This window comes from Lissotriton vulgaris, chromosome 4_1, assembly GCF_964263255.1.
Source record: "Lissotriton vulgaris chromosome 4_1, aLisVul1.2, whole genome shotgun sequence".
NCBI classification, from domain to species: Eukaryota; Metazoa; Chordata; class Amphibia; order Caudata; family Salamandridae; genus Lissotriton; species Lissotriton vulgaris.
In genome coordinates, this window is record NC_141691.1 from 1772767652 (window position 1) to 1772786028 (window position 18377).

Consider the following 18377-nt stretch of genomic DNA (forward strand, 5'->3'; position numbering starts at 1 on the left):
ACTTTATTTAAACTATCTTCAACTTTTAAATGTGCAAAAATCTCATCAAAATCTGAATAGTAGTATTCCAAACGTCCAGTTTTATAAAACAAACTAGCTATTACACTACAGGTTATGCCATAAGTAAGAGGAAGCATATTATACGTAACACCTTCAGACACAGAAGTAGGTAATTTCACACAAATGTAGCAGTCTTTTGCGTCCATCACCTTAACATATTCAGATAAAAGTCTTGAAAAGGTATTAGTAGAAAAATCTCCCACAGATCTATCTTGATGAATCTCTGGTTTATGTACAATAATTTTATCAGTCTTATCAACTTTATCATAATTAACCATAACTTTACTAGTCATGTTAGTTTTATACATCTCTTTATCTATTCCAAAAGGAAAAATGACAGCTAAAATTAGCCAAACTAAAATTATCAAAATTACACATATTGAAGACAATTTGCAACATCTTTTGAGAATTGAGCATCTCGAATTATAATTAGTATAAGGCATCTTTACTTTCAAATAAAAGCCCTAAAAAAGTGAAAAATTGAAAAATTACTAAATATACTCCCCTCTTTTTTTTTTTTTAACAGATCACCCCTAACAGCTTTTCTTCGACCTTAGGTCATACATCAATTTGTTTTCCAGCTAACACAATTTCTTTGACCTTGTGTCACCTAACACAATTTCTATTTTCTCCTGATATACTTGAATTATGTCCTGTTTCTACTCTTTCAGGTGTTTCTCTATAATTCGGATTTGTTTTAGGAGATGTCTCATCAATAAATTCTCTTTGAAGGGCACTTGGAGAAGACCATGATCAAACTGGTTGATAAGGTGGCGTTTTTTTAGTATACATTTCTTCTAATACCGCATCTTCTGAATCACTTTCTTCACTAATTCTATTTTTCTTTTGGGCACTCTTTTGTCCAGTTACCTCATCAATTAATCTCACTGGATATAAACCATCACACATGTCTGCACTTCTCCATCGACGCATTCTATCCTCATGTGTTTCTCTATCAAGACCTAATCCTGTTCCCCTTAATATGCCTCTACTCTCTCGTTCTAATTCAAACATTTCATCTTCCCATTCAACTAAAGCTTCAAATTGAGTAGGTCTAGGCTTTGGTACAAGTTTCATAATTTTTTCTCTTAAATTTTTCAAAACTGCTATGTTAAATGATCCATCTTCCGTCCATACTAATACACCATCATTTTCAGTGTATTTTATCCAATTCTCAATCCAAAGACAAGTATGATAACCATATTCACCCAACATATAAGCTGCAGGTGTTTTGTACTTATGAAGTAACTTTACACCTCGCGTTGAAATTTTCTTATCAGGTTTAATTTTGTTTTTCAATTTCTGAAACCGTGAAAGCTTCTTTTTCTCTTTCATAAAATAGTAATCCATGTTTTTAAACAATTTCCCTTACTTCGGAAAAGATCGTAACAACTTCCTTGTTATTCCGCAACACCAACCAATCCGTGCGCGAAACTCACCAACAAACCAATCAAGTTAAGCTTCGTCACTATTTTGCTCAACCAATAGAATTACTGTTTTTCAGGGTGAGCCAATCAGCTGTGCGAATACTGTGACGTATGTTAGCCAATGACAGCGCGACACTTGTGGCGTATGCTATCGCTGCAGCTTCTCTGTCCCTCGCTCCACTCCATAAACTGACCCCTCCTTTACAAAAAAAAATTCACAGCGCCATATTTACAAATCTTTCAAATACATTCAGTTAATAACTCCACAAAAAACAAACCATTTGTCTGTTTCGCTAAAATAAAGTGATAGCTTTCCAAACATTCAAGTATTCATTTCGCGTGAAATAGACAATGCTATTTTCACAGAATATATAAATTTGTCGATAAAGTAAGGCTACTTTACCCTTCTAGCAAGTAATAACGAACTAGTTTCTCTCTAAATGCACATACAGACATATTTTACACCTCCTTAGAGACAATTTAGAGTTTCACTCAATCGTACATTACAAATTCATTTACGCACATTCATACAGAAAAATCCCTAACCAAGCATACATAAATCTTTAGTAGGACTTTAACCCACTAATAGAAATCCCCACTCGCCAGTAAGATAGACGACACTTCCTTACCCTTCACTCAAGCTTAGATAAATTCTACTACTCTTTTCACAGTGAGTTTTAAAACAGAACACTAGTCCCTATACTCGAAAGTTACAATTTCATAGACAATCCTCACTATGCATTTTATCTTACACACCTAAAATCCCTAAACTTGTGCTGTACGACCACAACACTTGTGATATACGACGATACCACTATTTTGAAACAGAACAAATGCACTGTGTAACTTCACCTGTCACAGTTCTCATGCCGGCACAAACCAGGAATTTTCACACAGCTGAAAAAAACCTTTCGACTATATATAACAACTGAACAAACTTAACATATTTTAGACATCAATCCTATGTATTTACCATGTAACCATAGAAACCATAACTCTGCTACCAAGTAATTGATCCAGCGCTCTGATTGAAAAACTGTCTCATAAACGCTATCTAAACCTCAATACTCACCATTAATCAGAAAACACATATAAAGGGACATAATACCAATGAGACAATTTATGAGCAACTGAATCTGGTGGTATGGTTAATAAATCTACTCACTTATTATTTACATTATTATTTACAACTGCAGTTTATCTTTCTTTACCATGGTTTTTAAAACATTTATTATTTATTAAACAGGCCACTAAGGCGATTGGATCAACTGATGGAAACTAGACCATGAACAAACAAGACCAGCTTGTCTTTTCAAATCTAATTTATTAACTTTATTTTTCATAAAGAAAAAGCAGTTACGTTTTAGAATCTTTATTTCATAAGCAATTAAGAAAGCAGCATTTAATTAAGGAAATGAATTAAAACTGACATTTTAAAAGTAAGCTCAGAAAAGCGAAGTATTAGCAGAATAACAGTTTCCATTCCCTAAATCTATTTCCCTGACTATTTCTCACTTCACCTAAAAAGGAAAAATCATTTAAAGTCTGCGGTCCTTACATGCGCCAAAGGTCCAACAGCATGTCACGTCATTCAGGAATCGGAAAGTAAGAGTTTTTTTCCTGCTCATAGTGTCAGACTTTATACCTTTCTCTCTAGCTAAACTTTCTACATTTTACATTCTTTTAAGCAAATCCGAGCTTTTCATTGGCTGTCCAGTGTCAGTCCATGATAACATTTATTAGGTCATCTCCGACTCTTGTCCAAGTCCAGGCTTCAAATAAGCCCTATTGTCTTTCATTTCCACATCTTTCAGCTTCCTCAAGAAAGTTACTTTTTCCTCGGGTTTCGAACATTTACTTCCTAACCTTGGCAGACACTTTAAGTTCCTGTCCTTGAGCCTTTTTCCTTGAGCACGTTCAAACACGACCAAGAGAACTGCTTTTCAATCAGCAATGACAATGGAGTAAAAATCTTCACAGCTACGCATGTGCAAAGACTTCAATCTGGACAAGGTTTCGCGTCTGCAGCTCTGTCAGCCATATTTTCTGAACCACCTTTAGGCCTCACTTCGGAAACTAATATTAAACAAACACAAGACATCAATTAATTAAAGAATTGAGACCCATTCTGTTACCCGCCCCCTTTACTAAATAATCCTGTTAATTATCTTACCTAGCAATAAGCACATACAAGCAGCTTTATAATTACTTTTCCTTTTTGATCATCAGAAACTCCATAAGCTTTTCATCACAGAAAAAACATAACATAAGCACACGAAATAAGCACATGCCATTAATTTAACTGCCGCATTTAATACTGACAAAGACGATAGACAAGGTTAGTTTATTATTTTTTCTTTGCGTATGCAACATAGTGCACATTAGTTTATCCCACGTGTATTGATGAATGTATTCTTAAACTAAGTTGATTAGTAATTAATAGTTAGTTCAAAGCTTTATTTCGATAAACACGCGATATCATAAAAGCACATGCACAGGATAAAAAATAAAAAGAAGACCACAATTCATAGGTCTTTACAGTTTGCAGAATTAGTTACAATAAAAACATCCATAATACAATAAATAGGTTAAGAGTCATATTAAACAGTAGAAGCTTTGTAAAAGTAAAAATTAAGAAGGTTTGGTTAAAAACTGAGTCATCTCAAAGATTTTGCTCTTATTACCCAGGCCTAACTCAAGAATTTAGCAACCCCACAAACTAGACGTGTGCTGGTGTCGGTCTTTAGAATTCTCAAAGCTACGGAATGATTCCTGGTACCGAGCAGTAAACATGTAGGTTTTAGCCATCTCTGTCTCGGCTTTGCGTAGGCTGGGCACACAAAAAAAACATGGGCAATAGTTTCAGTGACGCCATTACAGGTAGGGCACTCGGATGGGGTTTGGTACGGGGGCTTCCACTTACAAGTGTAATCATGTAAAGGTAAATTTCCCACCCTGAACTGGATGAACAGTGATCTATCCCTTGGTTTTACAATAAAGTCCAGGTAAGGCTCCAAGCGAGGCTTGATTTTATGCTGTTTAAACTCCTCCGTCAGCCTACCCTGGTTTGGGTCCCTTAGATCTTGCTCATCCACCCAGTTCCAGTAGACTCGCTTAAGTTCAAGCTTGAATATGGAAGCTCCACGCTCCCAACTAATTGGCAAACCAATTTCACTCAAAAGCTTCTTAAATTTGCGGATCCAACTGACTTTATGAGAACCATTAAGGTTCATAACCTCTATCAAGCCATCAAGGTACTTAGAGAGCTCGGGGGTCTGCCATAACCTGGCCCAGTATAAAAGAGGTCGTAGCCTAGCTAAGTCCCGAATAGGGCGGCGGCCCAGATCACTCAATAATGGTTTGATGGGGGTACCCATCGGAAGGGATGCTAACTCTCTAAGGAACTTATTTTCAGAAGTGGTAATTGCACTAATACATTCGAATCCCCACAGCTCGGCACCATAAAGGGCGCTGCCCACAGCCTTTGCAGCATATATATCTAGGGCAGGGGCAATGGGCTTAGAGATGGACATGCGATGTTCCCGCCCCAAAACACCAGTCACCCTTTTGTGGTTCAAAAGCATTTTATCAATATGGGGCTGCCACTTCAAATTATGAAAAATTCTAATTCCCAGATAATCAAATTCTTTTATGCGCTCCAATGGTTCTCCATCAAGAAAGAGGGTGGACCTGGAGGACTTACTTGGGTTGAAATAGAGAAGCTTAGTTTTGGTGGTGTTAATGACTAGGCCCCTAAGTTCGCAAAACAGACTAAAGCGATTCAACAATTTTTGCAAGCCCGCAGGGGTTTTTGAAACCAGCAAGGTGTCATCTGCGAAAAGTAAGGTGGGCACTTTATCGCCTGCCAGAACCGGGGCATCTGCGTCAGTTTCAAGTAAAAAAGAGACAACACCATTTACAAACAAAGAAAAAAGTGTTGGGGCTAACACGCACCCCTGTCTAACCCCATGCTTAACAGGAATCCTATTGGTTTTTTGCCCTTGAGAGCCCCATCTAATGCGGGCATAAGTGCCTTCATGCATACGTATTAAGAGGTTTAGGATTGGAAGCGGGATCCCCATCTCCTCCCGTATAGTCCACAATCGATCTCGAGGAACCAGGTCAAAGGCGGTCTTCAATTCAATAAATGCCAAATAAAGACCGCCTTTGCCGATGGTAACCACCTTCCAGTGGAGCAGGAGCAACCTAAATGCTTGATCAGTTGTACCAGTACATGCCCTGAAACCAGCCTGGTAAGGGGAAAAGAGTTTGTTTTCCTCTGCCCACAAGAGGATCCTTTCAAGGAGAACCCTGCCAACCAACTTCTGTCCCGCGTCTATCAGACTAATTGGACGGTAGTTGGCAAGGTTCTACCTGGGGCCCTTCTTATAAATGGGAATCACCTCGGCCGCTTTCCAGGAACTAGGGACTGGAGAGCCTGCCATCAATGCATTTATAAAGATGGTGAAATACGTTGCCCAACCTTCGGGGTTAGCTTTAAAAAGGTCACCAGGCACTCCGTCCTGTCCTGGGGCTTTGGCGGAAACTATTTTGGCTATTGCAGCGAGAACATATTTTTTATTAACTATAGTTGGCGTGAGCTGACCGGAACCATCAACCAAAGCACCGCTCAAATGCCCGGGGACTCCGGGCAGGTCAATCCCTCCATATAGCCTAGAAAAATGTTCAAACCATTCACTATCCGTGATATGGTTTGGAATTTGGTTCGAGCTGCACCCATATGATTTTCTAACTAATGACCAAAACAAATCAGCATCCCTATTTCTACTTGCATCTCTGAGATTTTCCCAGTGGGACTCTTCCCAAGCCCTTTTTGCGGCTATAATTGCCTTTCTATAATGCAATCTTGCCGAATGCACAGATACTGGGTTCGAAGATTTGATGGCAGAGATTATATCAGTTTTCCTCCTTCTACAATTACTATCAAACCAACTCTGCAGTGGCTTGGTATGTGCCAGGTTCTTCTTGGGAGGGACCATAAACAGCTTGCCAATGTGGTCCATTGTGCCAGTGTAAATGTTTTCTATCTCTACTGACCCTGCCTCCTCACCACAGACTACAGACAGCCTTAATAACTGCTCTGCAAGGATTCCATCCAACTGGCGCAATTTAGAATCCTCCAGGCAGAACTTTGGCCATTTAAAAAATCTATTACAGTTCGATGGAATGTGTTCTTTTGTTAATAAACTCCTGTCTTTTGAGGATATACGCTCCTTTCTGTCCCATGGGTTTTGCAGTGTGAGGGACAAAGGGTTGTGGTCACTCTCAACCGATGGAATAATGACCATATCCACTACAGACTTCCAGGTCCTCCTATATATCATTATGTAGTCATTCCTACTCTCGCACAACACTCTATTATAAGTATTAGCACCCTGAGCGTCGGAGGTAGTACGGCCGTTGGCAGCCCATAAACCTGTTTCTATCATTAAGCCGTTTAATTGAATGACTACAGGAGACCATCTCCTCACAGGCTTAAGGGTTAGGGACGGAACGCCCCATTGTGCGTCATCCTCATGTGTTCCTAAAATATCCTCTACTGCCAAGGGTTCGAATGAACAGTTAAAATCTCCAGCTACTAGGGCTAGAGAATCAGGAGCACACAACCTTAACAAATCAATTAATATCTCAACTGTGGGGGATTTGCCCCCTCCCTGCGTTCCTCTTATATAAACATTGAAAAATTCCCAGGCAGGGTCACCATTAATACTTTCAACAGATAGTCTCATAATGTCCGGACAGGGGAGAGTATGATGTGTAATCCTAAGGTTGAGATCAACCCTTACCCATGTTATAAGCCCACCGGAAGGACGACCACGACCAACCGATGTAGCGGGCACACAAAAGGAGGAAAAACCATGCATATGCAACGGTTCTAAGCTCCATGTCTCTTGAAACATGCAGATGTCAAACCCATTGATAAAGTCAACCCAGTCAGGTAACAAAAGCTTGTTTCGCAGTCCTGCCACGTTCCACGAAACAATTTTAAGTGTACTCGCATTATCTCTACCATGGGATACAATGTTTGAAAAGTCAGTCAAGGTCGGGGAGGCCTTGGTATTAATGCCAACCACCGGGTTCAAGGCTATGCCAGTGGGTTCTATATCCTCTGACGCTTGAAATACAGGTAGTTCTACGGGATGATCACCCTGAGGGAAAGGAGAGATACTTATTTTGCTTGCAGTAGCATCTGGTCAATCGACTGCGTCCAAGCAATCATAGCGATTGTGGTGAAAAAAGCTATCAAAGTTTGCGGGGGGCATGGCCAATCTCCTTGTACTACTCCCCTCCTCCGCCCAGGAACCAAGGTCCATCCGTCAGCTTGAGCGGAGAAATGGCCGGGAGGGTAGAAATAGGTTAGAGGGAGGGAATGAACAGTCGTGCCTGTGCTAGGGTTATTCCAATTACAAATGAAATCAACAATTCTAGGGTTGCTGAAGTTAATCAAAATACAATCTCCCATATGGCTGAGATACCCGCCACCCCCTCTCAACACAATCCCCAAGGATGGGACACCGGAAACGGTTCTGAACTTTTGGAAGACGGGAGGGAGTGACCCTCCCGGCCGTATTTATTAAAATATGAAACAAAAATTAAAACATTAAAATAACAGTTTCATATTAATGTACAATTTCATTTCCACATTGCGATGTTTGGCTAACCTTAACATATTCTCTAATACAAAGGTTCTCCTAGCCGAACTAACATCCTACAAAACATTTAACTTGAAATTGTACATCCTAACGTTTAAGGGCCAACGGCAAGGTCGTAACCGGTGTCAGGATCCCTAAACCAGACATATCCCCCTCACTTGTGAGGGGCGACCGCACAGAGGCGTACCTCAAGTGCATTTACCAATTTCCCTTGACTTGACGGGGGCCCCAATAAACTCGACGCCATTTAAAGGTCGTCCGAGGACACGTGTGAGGTATCTAGAAGGTAGCGTAGACCCCCTCCCAAACCCCACACAACTTACCACATCTGCCATCGCAGATGTCCTGGCCCCGGGAAATTCCCCAGGAGGGGGCTGTAGCCCCTCCTACCCAGGAAGGGGCCTTGACCGCCTTTCCTTTTCTTTCGGCGGCCCATCCTTAGAAGGTACCGCCTCCCCGTTGAGGGGCCAATGGCCACCTCCCTTGAGCGCTCCCATCCGTAATGGGTGACGCCCACCCATAGGGATCCTCCAATTACTGCTCACCGATCATGACCTTACCGCCCGACCAAAATAAATACGACAATTCTAACTAAACTACTAAATTGCTAAATTACTAAAAGACAGTAACAATTACCACTTATTAAAAGGCATGATTACTGATCAACACTAGTGCATCATTACTTTATTTGCAAAAACAAACTACAATTTGACAAATCTTTATTGCATATTCAAAGTTATCACGACAATCATCACAACCTGCAAAAAATTAGCGTTACCACATCAAACTTTATTCAAAACCACTTGCTGTCCTCAGGGGCTGGTGGGTGGGTCAAAATTGGCTCTTCGTTCCGTCTCGAGCTCACGTGCAGCGAGGAGGTGCAGCTTTAGAGCACAGGAACAAGAGGATGCTTTCTTGGCTTGTTGCTCCTTTTATCCGTCTTCAGGGCGGGCGTAAACCCGCCCCTGCCTGCCCCCAAGGGCGTGGCCGGCCGCGTCAGTGTCTAGGCCAGCCCACTCCAGGGCGGGAAAAGAGCGCGCCCCGGCTACGCCGCTTCGGGCATACCAGCCGAGACGCGCCTCCCGCCCAAGATGGCTTCCCGGGGGGATCGTGGTACTCCGCCATACGTTCGGGGGGACCGAATGGTCGCCCCTTTCCATATGGCTGAGATACCCGCCACCCCCTCTCAACACAATCCCCAAGGATGGGACACCGGAAACGGTTCTGAACTTTTGGAAGACGGGAGGGAGTGACCCTCCCGGCCGTATTTATTAAAATATGAAACAAAAATTAAAACATTAAAATAACAGTTTCATATTAATGTACAATTTCATTTCCACATTGCGATGTTTGGCTAACCTTAACATATTCTCTAATACAAAGGTTCTCCTAGCCGAACTAACATCCTACAAAACATTTAACTTGAAATTGTACATCCTAACGTTTAAGGACCAACGGCAAGGTCGTAACCGGTGTCAGGATCCCTAAACCAGACATATCCCCCTCACTTGTGAGGGGCAACCGCACAGAGGCGTACCTCAAGTGCATTTACCAATTTCCCTTGACTTGACGGGGGCCCCAATAAACTCGACGCCATTTAAAGGTCGTCCGAGGACACGTGTGAGGTATCTAGAAGGTAGCGTAGACCCCCTCCCAAACCCCACACAACTTACCACATCTGCCGTCGCAGATGTCCTGGCCCCGGGAAATTCCCCAGGAGGGGGCTGTAGCCCCTCCTACCCAGGAAGGGGCCTTGACCGACTTTCCTTTTCTTTCGGCGGCCCATCCTTAGAAGGTACCGCCTCCCCGTTGAGGGGCCAATGGCCACCTCCCTTGAGCGCTCCCATCCGTAATGGGTGACGCCCACCCATAGGGATCCTCCAATTACTGCTCACCGATCATGACCTTACCGCCACAGGCCGGATAGTTGACCGGCTATCCGGACCCCCCACAACACTCCTGCCTAAAGGTCATGTATTAAAGTTTTCAACCACGCTATCAGGTCTCCTATGAGTAACTCATTCCCCATTCGAGACAAATGAACACCATCCCCCAAATACATACTGTCCCCTTTAATACAACCATGCGAAATAGAATGCAGTGTACTTGAACGGAACAGTCTACTCACTTTATTATTAATTTTCCTTACTGAATGATTCAGAGCAGAGACCGAAAGAGCCCCCCGCCACACTTTCCGTGGGATCATATGGGACCATGCAATTGTGCACCCTGGAACTCTTCTCGCTAACCAACTTACCGTGGAAAGCATCGCCTCAAGAAGAAGTCGTCTACCAGTGGTCACCAAATCATTGCCCCCAAGATGTACTATGACTACAGACGGCGGTGACCTTGTCCGCCCTAACAAACCCTCGAAAAATGATCGAAACTGGTCAATACAGAGCCCGCCCTTTCCGTAGAAGGACACACTGTACCCGTATTCCCCAGCCACGTGAATCATGTCACCTGCTTTGAATACGTCCGCGGCACGCCTCACGTATGAGTGGCCCACGACCCACACCTCCTTTTTCGCAGCCGGTGATGTCTGACCGCTGACCCGGTGTTGGGTTGACTGCACAGTCCGCCCCGCCTCGTAGGCTCGCGTAACTGAAACCAAACAAAACAAGAAGCGTGAGTACATCATTACAGCTTCACAACATGTGCAACCGCACATACCTTTTATAACAATTCGAGGACCAACGCCCCACACGTTTTACTTGATCGACATTCAGACCCCTGGCTGTAGCCTCGGTAGCAGCCCCTATCCGAAAGGAATGGGTCCCAAACTCGCCGGGGTTCATGCCCGCGGCAGAAATCGACATCGCAAGCACCCGCTGAAACTGAAACCTCGTCAGTGGGGTGGCGTCAGCGTGTCTCAACAAGGTCCCCCCCCATGATGCCACCCTTTGCGCTAAATATTCCTCAACGCAACCCACCGGGCACATGGACGACCCGGGAATCCTTCGTATCATTATGCAGTCCCCCATCGAACCCTGATCGGTCTTGGACTTGACAAATGAGACAGTCATTGTCTCCCCCCTGACTTGGACGTGCTCTCGGCACAGTCCCCCCATGGTATCCTGCTTGTTCCTTGCCACTAGTTCGCTCACCCGCATAGCCCCATGGAATGCTAGCACAAAAGCGGCTCGGAATAACACTGCTTCATACCGGGATGAACAGGTTGCAGGAAGTACAGATAACAACAAAGCCAACCTATCCAGACCTATGGGGCGCCTTTCATCTACTCTGCGACCCTCAAGGCGTTGCCACCCACGTAGCGCTTTTTGCACAACGAAAGACGCAGTCGGGTCCTGGATCCCATGAGCCCTTGCCATAAAGGAAATGGCGGCCCGATGCCTCTGGGCCGTAGCCACTGATTTGCCTGCCTGATGTAAGGACAGCAGAAAATCCACTACCACTTCCTCCTGGCCCCAAAGCTCCCTCCTAGCATCCCCCACAAAGGCCCAGTAGGATCGGAACGCCCCTTGGTATGCCTTCCTCGTCCTGGGTGCTAAACTCTCTCCCACGAGGTTCTGTAATTCGGGGCACCGAGAGACCAGAGAGCTTCGGGGAAGGGTGCCGCCACCGGGTCCGCTGTGGGCAGAAAACCCCAGAAGGCCTGCATACGAAAACGAGAAAGCGCATCAGCCGCTTTATTCATTACCCCTGGCACATGTCTTGCTTTGAATAATACATTCAACTGCATACACAATAACACAATTTCTTTGAGCAATCTCAGAATCCATTTGCATCGTGCTGCCTGGCTGTTGATACACTCAACCACGGTCATGTTATCAGTCCAAAACACCACAGAGTGATCTCTGAACCCTTCGGACCAAGTTTTCAGGGCCACAAGAATGGGAAAAAGTTCCAAAAAGGCAATGTTACTAGTCAGTCCACACTCATGCCACCATAACGGCCATTTTTGAGCCGACCATCGTGTGCCGAATATGGCACCAAAACCAGTGCTCCCTGCCGAATCTGTCCACAGCCCCAGCTCCTCGGAGGACACCGCCGGTTGGTTCCAGACAATTCGACCATTGAAATCCGCCAGAAATGCCAACCAAATGCGCATGTCCTGACGAACCTCTGCCGATAACCGTGTGCGATGATGACCCTCCTTCAGGCCGACCATGGCTTGAGCGATCGAGCGGGAAAAGGGGCGGGCCATCGGCATGACTCTCAGGGCAAAATTCAGCTGTCCCACCAATTGTTGCAACTGATGCAGCCTGACCTTGGACTCGCTAATACAAGCTTCCAGGGCAGCCCTGAATCTTATCACCTTCTCTTTAGGTAATCTAAAACAACCTTCCACAGAATCGAGTTCGATCCCCAGGAACTCGAGGCAAGTCGAGGGACCCACAGTCTTACCTGGTGCCAATGGCACACCGAAATGCTTCATCAAAATACAAAATTCATTCAAAGCCTGTCCACATTCGGAACCCCCGGCCGCCCCCAGAAACAAGAAATCATCGAGGTAATGCATGACATGCTGTAAACCCGTCTTCCTTGTGAAGACCCATTGCAGAAAACAACTGAACTGTTCAAAATATGCACAAGAAATAGAGCAACCCATTGGCATACATCTATCCATGTAATACTGACCCTGAAACATGAAACCAAGGAGACGCTGATCGTCTGGGTGTACCGGGAGCAACCGGAACGCTGACTCAATATCTGACTTTGCCATCAGCGCCCCGGGCCCTAGGCGATTCAACATGGCCACGGCCTCATCGAAAGATGCGTACCGCACCGAACATACATCCGGGTCTATTGCTTCATTTACGGACAGACCGCGTGGGGCTGATAAGTTATGTATCAGTCGGAACTCACCCGGGTCCTTCTTAGGGACCACCCCCAAAGGAGAACAAACAAAGTTAGCACATGGTGGCTCATCAAATGGACCGGCGACTCGACCTCGAGTAACCTCTTTCCCAATCTTTTCCTGTACCACGGTCGTATGTTGCAAGACCGATATTTGATTTTTACATTTACTTACACCCCGAAACTCCCCCACTGGGATGCGGAAACCATATGAAAACCCGTTCCTCAACACCCCAGCGGAAGAGTGATCCGGGTATTCGCTGAGCCAAGGAATCATTGCCATGGTATCAACCGGAGTAGGTAAAGGCGCCCCTCGGACTATTTTAGACCTGTTTGGCGCCTCCTCTCCCCCCGTTATCACCCGTTTTGGCTCTGCACATGGACTCCGGATGGGATGGCTGCCCACACCCTCCACATTCATGACAGAATTTACATGTCCCCTGGGGCCTCGTACATTTACCTCTGTTGAAGTTCCAACAAATCCCCCTTTTACCTATGTTGCCGTTCGGCCTCGAGTTGTACTCGTTACCTGTACCTGATCGAAAGGGGGTCCCGGCATATTGGCGGGAGGATTCACCCCCGCTACTCCCTACTAATGGTACTTTTAACATACCAGTACTCTCCATTTTTGACCATGAAACAGAATCGTAACAATCCCAAGTTAAGTTTTTATCGTGTTCCTTTGCTTTTCTAAAAATATTATCGTAACAGAACCACTGATTGCCCCCATATGATACGGAATATTCCATGATCCGTGTCTGGTATATCGGCAATTCGGACAACAACTCAGGTCTACGTTCGCCCACGATGGAGGTAAAAATTCCCCACGCCTTCCCCCAAGTGCCAATGTTTTCATCAACTTTAAAGGCGGCCATCTTTGCGCGCCAAACACTCGGATGCATGAGCTCCTTTTGGCTCTTAACATGCTCCATCTCATAATGATCGGTAAGCAACGAGAAGATGTTTACATATTCATCTGCCCATATCTTCTCCTTAATAGCCAGAGGGACATGTTGACCCAACTTTTCCCTTCGTGAAGGTGCAGACTCGTCCCTCGCAATCGGCAATGGCCGCTTACCTGAACCGGAAGCTGTATCTGCGGCTGGACCTGTTCCTGGTGGTTTTTCTACTGCCGCAGCCGGCGTGATAACTGGCGATGATGCCTTCGCCGCCTCCCTCGTTTCACGCAGTTGCTTCATCAACACCCGTGCGTCGTCAGCCGTGGCGCCCTCGCTTTCTTTTCCCAACCACGCTGCTAATTGTGCTGCCAGCTCGGGCGGCATATCCCCCCCGGACGCGGGGGTGATCACCACGGGAATCGGATTCCCCTCTGCTGGCACCGGAGTTGGCTCTTCGAGTGGGGCACAGGGAACCGGGATGTCCCCCCCAGCTGCTCCCCTTCTGGGCCTCTTGCCTTTTCCTCCCGGAGCAGATCCTGCCAAGGGTCGTTTCGGTCCCCCTTCCCCGTCTCTATCCGCCATCCGTTTCTTCAGATCGGTCACTTCTTTCATGAGTACACGCAGCATCTGGTCGGTAGTCATTCGCTTTCCGACTTTCTTAGGCATTCTCCGACAGAGTATCTGTAAGACAAAAAGAAAGATTACCACGCTCAAAATTGGCTCTTCGTTCCGTCTCGAGCTCACGTGCAGCGAGGAGGTGCAGCTTTAGAGCACAGGAACAAGAGGATGCTTTCTTGGCTTGTTGCTCCTTTTATCCGTCTTCAGGGCGGGCGTAAACCCGCCCCTGCCTGCCCCCAAGGGCGTGGCCGGCCGCGTCAGTGTCTAGGCCAGCCCACTCCAGGGCGGCAAAAGAGCGCGCCCCGGCTACGCCGCTTCGGGCATACCAGCCGAGACGCGCCTCCCGCCCAAGATGGCTTCCCGGGGGGATCGTGGTACTCCGCCATACGTTCGGGGGGACCGAATGGTCGCCCCTTTCCATTATGTTTTTAGTCAAATGTCCTACCCATGGAGTCCTGCGAATCATAAGTATTTTGCCTGCTAGGTATGGGGGCAAGGGTCTATTCACATTTAGCCAGTGTATCACTCTGTTCCATAATTTTGTGGGGCTTTCCCTTTCATTTGCGGCCAATTCTGGAGCTCCCGCTAGCACCACCACAAATGGACAAACCTCCGGGGGTAAATTTAAGATCTTTTTACCTGCAATGGGTTGGTTGACCACTTCCCCCCCACCAGGCATGTTTTGATCTGGGGTTTTCTTTCTTTGGGATAAGCTATTCACGTTGGGACAAGTTAGTTCTTTGGGGGTAGGGATAGCTTCAGAAACAGGTATAGTCGTCTGGACTGAACCTGAATCTACTAACTCCTTGTTGGTCACTGGAGTGGGAACTATTTCTTTATGGATTTTAGGAGGTTTAGACAGTTTTGCAACTGGGGGTGGAACAACTCTGAGAGTGGGTTCAACAAGGCTCTTAACATCACGTTCGATCCTTTTTAAGTGGACCTCGATCTTGCTCAACCTCTCTTCTAATGGAGCTAACAGGAGCCTAATGGTGTCATAGACAGCACTAGGCTCCACCTCCAACACCCTCTGTGGCATTTTCAGGCTTGGTAACCCCCTTGAAGCCACTGCAGCCCTGCTTTGTGGAACGGGGTCTATCAGACCAAGAGGTGATTTAGCGGCTCCTTGCACCGCAAGAGGTGAATTTGCTTTCTTGCCCTTACGGCCTTTGTTTCTCCTCCCACCTGCTTTAATAGGTGACTGGTGGGTCTTTTTAGGTATTGCCCCTGGGTCCTTCCCACACTGCTGCCTAGTATTATGCACCTTTACTACGCTAGCTACGCCAGCTGCAGTGGGGAGCATCTGAGGTGATAACAACAATGATTCAGAGGCTGTAGATTGGCTGCTAAGGGTTGTTTGTGACAAATTACAATGAGGGAGCTGTGGAATAGGGAGTTCTAAAATAGGGGAAGCACTCAAGCGATTATTAGCACTCAGGTTATCAGGAGTTCGAGCGTCCGCAATTAGTCCCATAGAAGATCTTCTTGCAATGGCTAATTCATGCGAGACACGTCGCTCCATTATGGTGATCCCTTCATCAACAACACTGTTCATCTTGGTTATGAATTGCTCCATAGCTCCCGTAAATATTGCAGCGCCCGCCCGCCCCTTGGTCTCTTTAGGGGGCATGCCAAATGTCTCAGATTGTTACAGAGGATTTTAGTGGCAATGTACTCACTCAGGTATACTTGAGGGTAGATGGAAGGGGGGTGGCCCGACCCGGCCTCTTCGGTCTCAAACGGGCTTAAACGGGCCCGCCCTTGGCCCGGGCTTCGCCCGGCGTCCCGCGACGTGGGGAACTGTGCTGCTTAAATGCGCCTTCAGGCGCTCTCCTTCCGTGTAGGACGTGCCGCCGCTGAGCCTGCCGGGTACTGTAGTCACCCGGGGCGGCGGCGCGATGCTGTGGTCAATGAGACTCCTGGCGGTGTCGGCGTTTGTTCCTGACCCCTCTCGTGACTCCTGGCGGTGTCGGCGGTGTCCACGTTACAGGTAAGTACAGTTTTGCGTCCCTGCTCCTGCCGGGAACTGTGCCGCTTAAATGCGCCTTCAGGCGCTCTCCTTCTGTGTAGGACGTGCCGCCGCTGAGCCTGCCGGGTACTGTAGTCACCCGGGGCGGCGGCGCGATGCTGTGGTCAATGAGACTCCTGGCGGTGTCGGCGTTTGTTCCTGACCCCTCTCGTGACTCCTGGCGGTGTCGGCGGTGTCCACGTTACAGGTAAGTACAGTTTTGCGTTTTTCCTTGAGCACGTTCAAACACGACCAAGAGAACTGCTTTTCAATCAGCAATGACAATGCAGTAAAAATCTTCACAGCTACGCATGTGCAAAGACTTCAATCTGGACAAGATTTCATGTCTGCAGCTCTGTCAGCCATATTTTCAGAACCACCTTTAGGCCTCACTTCGGAAACTATTATTAAACAAACACAAGACATCAATTAATTAAAGAATTGAGACCCATTCTGTTACCCGCCCCCTTTACTAATTAATCCTGTTAATTATCTTACCTAGCAATAAGCACATACAAGCAGCTTTATAATTACTTTTCCTTTTTGATCATCACAAACTCCATAAGCTTTTCATCACAGAAAAAACATAACATAAGCACACGAAATAAGCACGTGCCATTAATTTAACTGCCGCATTTAATACTGACAAAGACGATAGACAAGGTTAGTTTATTAGTTTTTCTTTGCATATGCAACATAGTGCACATTAGTTTATCCCACGTGTATTGATGAATGTATTCTTAAACTAAGTTGATTAGTAATTTCACCACAAGTTTATTAATTTGATTAATGTTATGGGAGATTAAATTCACAAGTTTGAACAAAATCTTGGGCCTTATTTATGAAGGCCTTGCGCCGCTGTGCGCCACTTTTAACGTGGGAAAAAATGACGCACCGGTGGCGCAAGGCCTTCATAAATAAGGCCCCTTGTTCTTTACCTTGCTCCATCAACTCCCTCATCTGGTGATTTCTAAATCACCAAATAATACCCAAAATTTATAAATTTTCAACCCTTGAACATGTTTTGGACTTTCTTAATATTAGTATTTCTAAACTTTAGATTCATCTGATTTTCTGCATTTTTGATATTGAATTCTCCGAAACTCTTTTAATTCTATTTCTTTTTCTTTTTCTTGTCTTAGTTTGAAAATTCTTTTCTTTTCTATTACATGTTTTCTTCTCTTGTGTATCATGCAACTAATTTTTAACAAAAGTATCACCATAGCTATGATTATTAAAGGGAAAAAACTATTTTACCTATAATTGAACTACCAATCTCTTGAAACCAGTGTTTAATTGCTGCAAATCTTTTACTTAAACGTTCTGAAAAACATTCCTCTTCTAAAGGTTCTGTTTCAGTATGTAACTCAGTAATATTTTTTATATACATCTCTATAGTCGGACTTTTATCAGGTATGTAAATACAACAATGTTGAACATGCAAAATTCCACAGACTCCACCCTCTTTTGCCAGCAAAATGTCTAAAGCAAGACGATTTTCCATCACTATAGTTCTCATAGCAACTAGCTCTGTATTCACTAATTGAAATCCACTTGCAGTATCTGTTGGAAATCTATCAACAATTTTTCTAATTCTGTTTGCATTCAGGGTTATTCCTACCATAGGTATTAATGCACCAAATTATTTCTGTAAAACTTTCTCTTCTAAATCTATTCAAGTGATTGCTAATTTTAAATGAACTTTTTGCATTTCTATCTACATGAACATTTTTAGGAAAAACTAAACCTACAAAACACGTCCCATACCAATGGTCTGGGAGATTGTAATAAGCTTTATTCCCACAAACAAAATAAATTCCAGGAAAAATTGGATCCTTGCCTACTTTAAATCCCCAACCTCCTATAATAC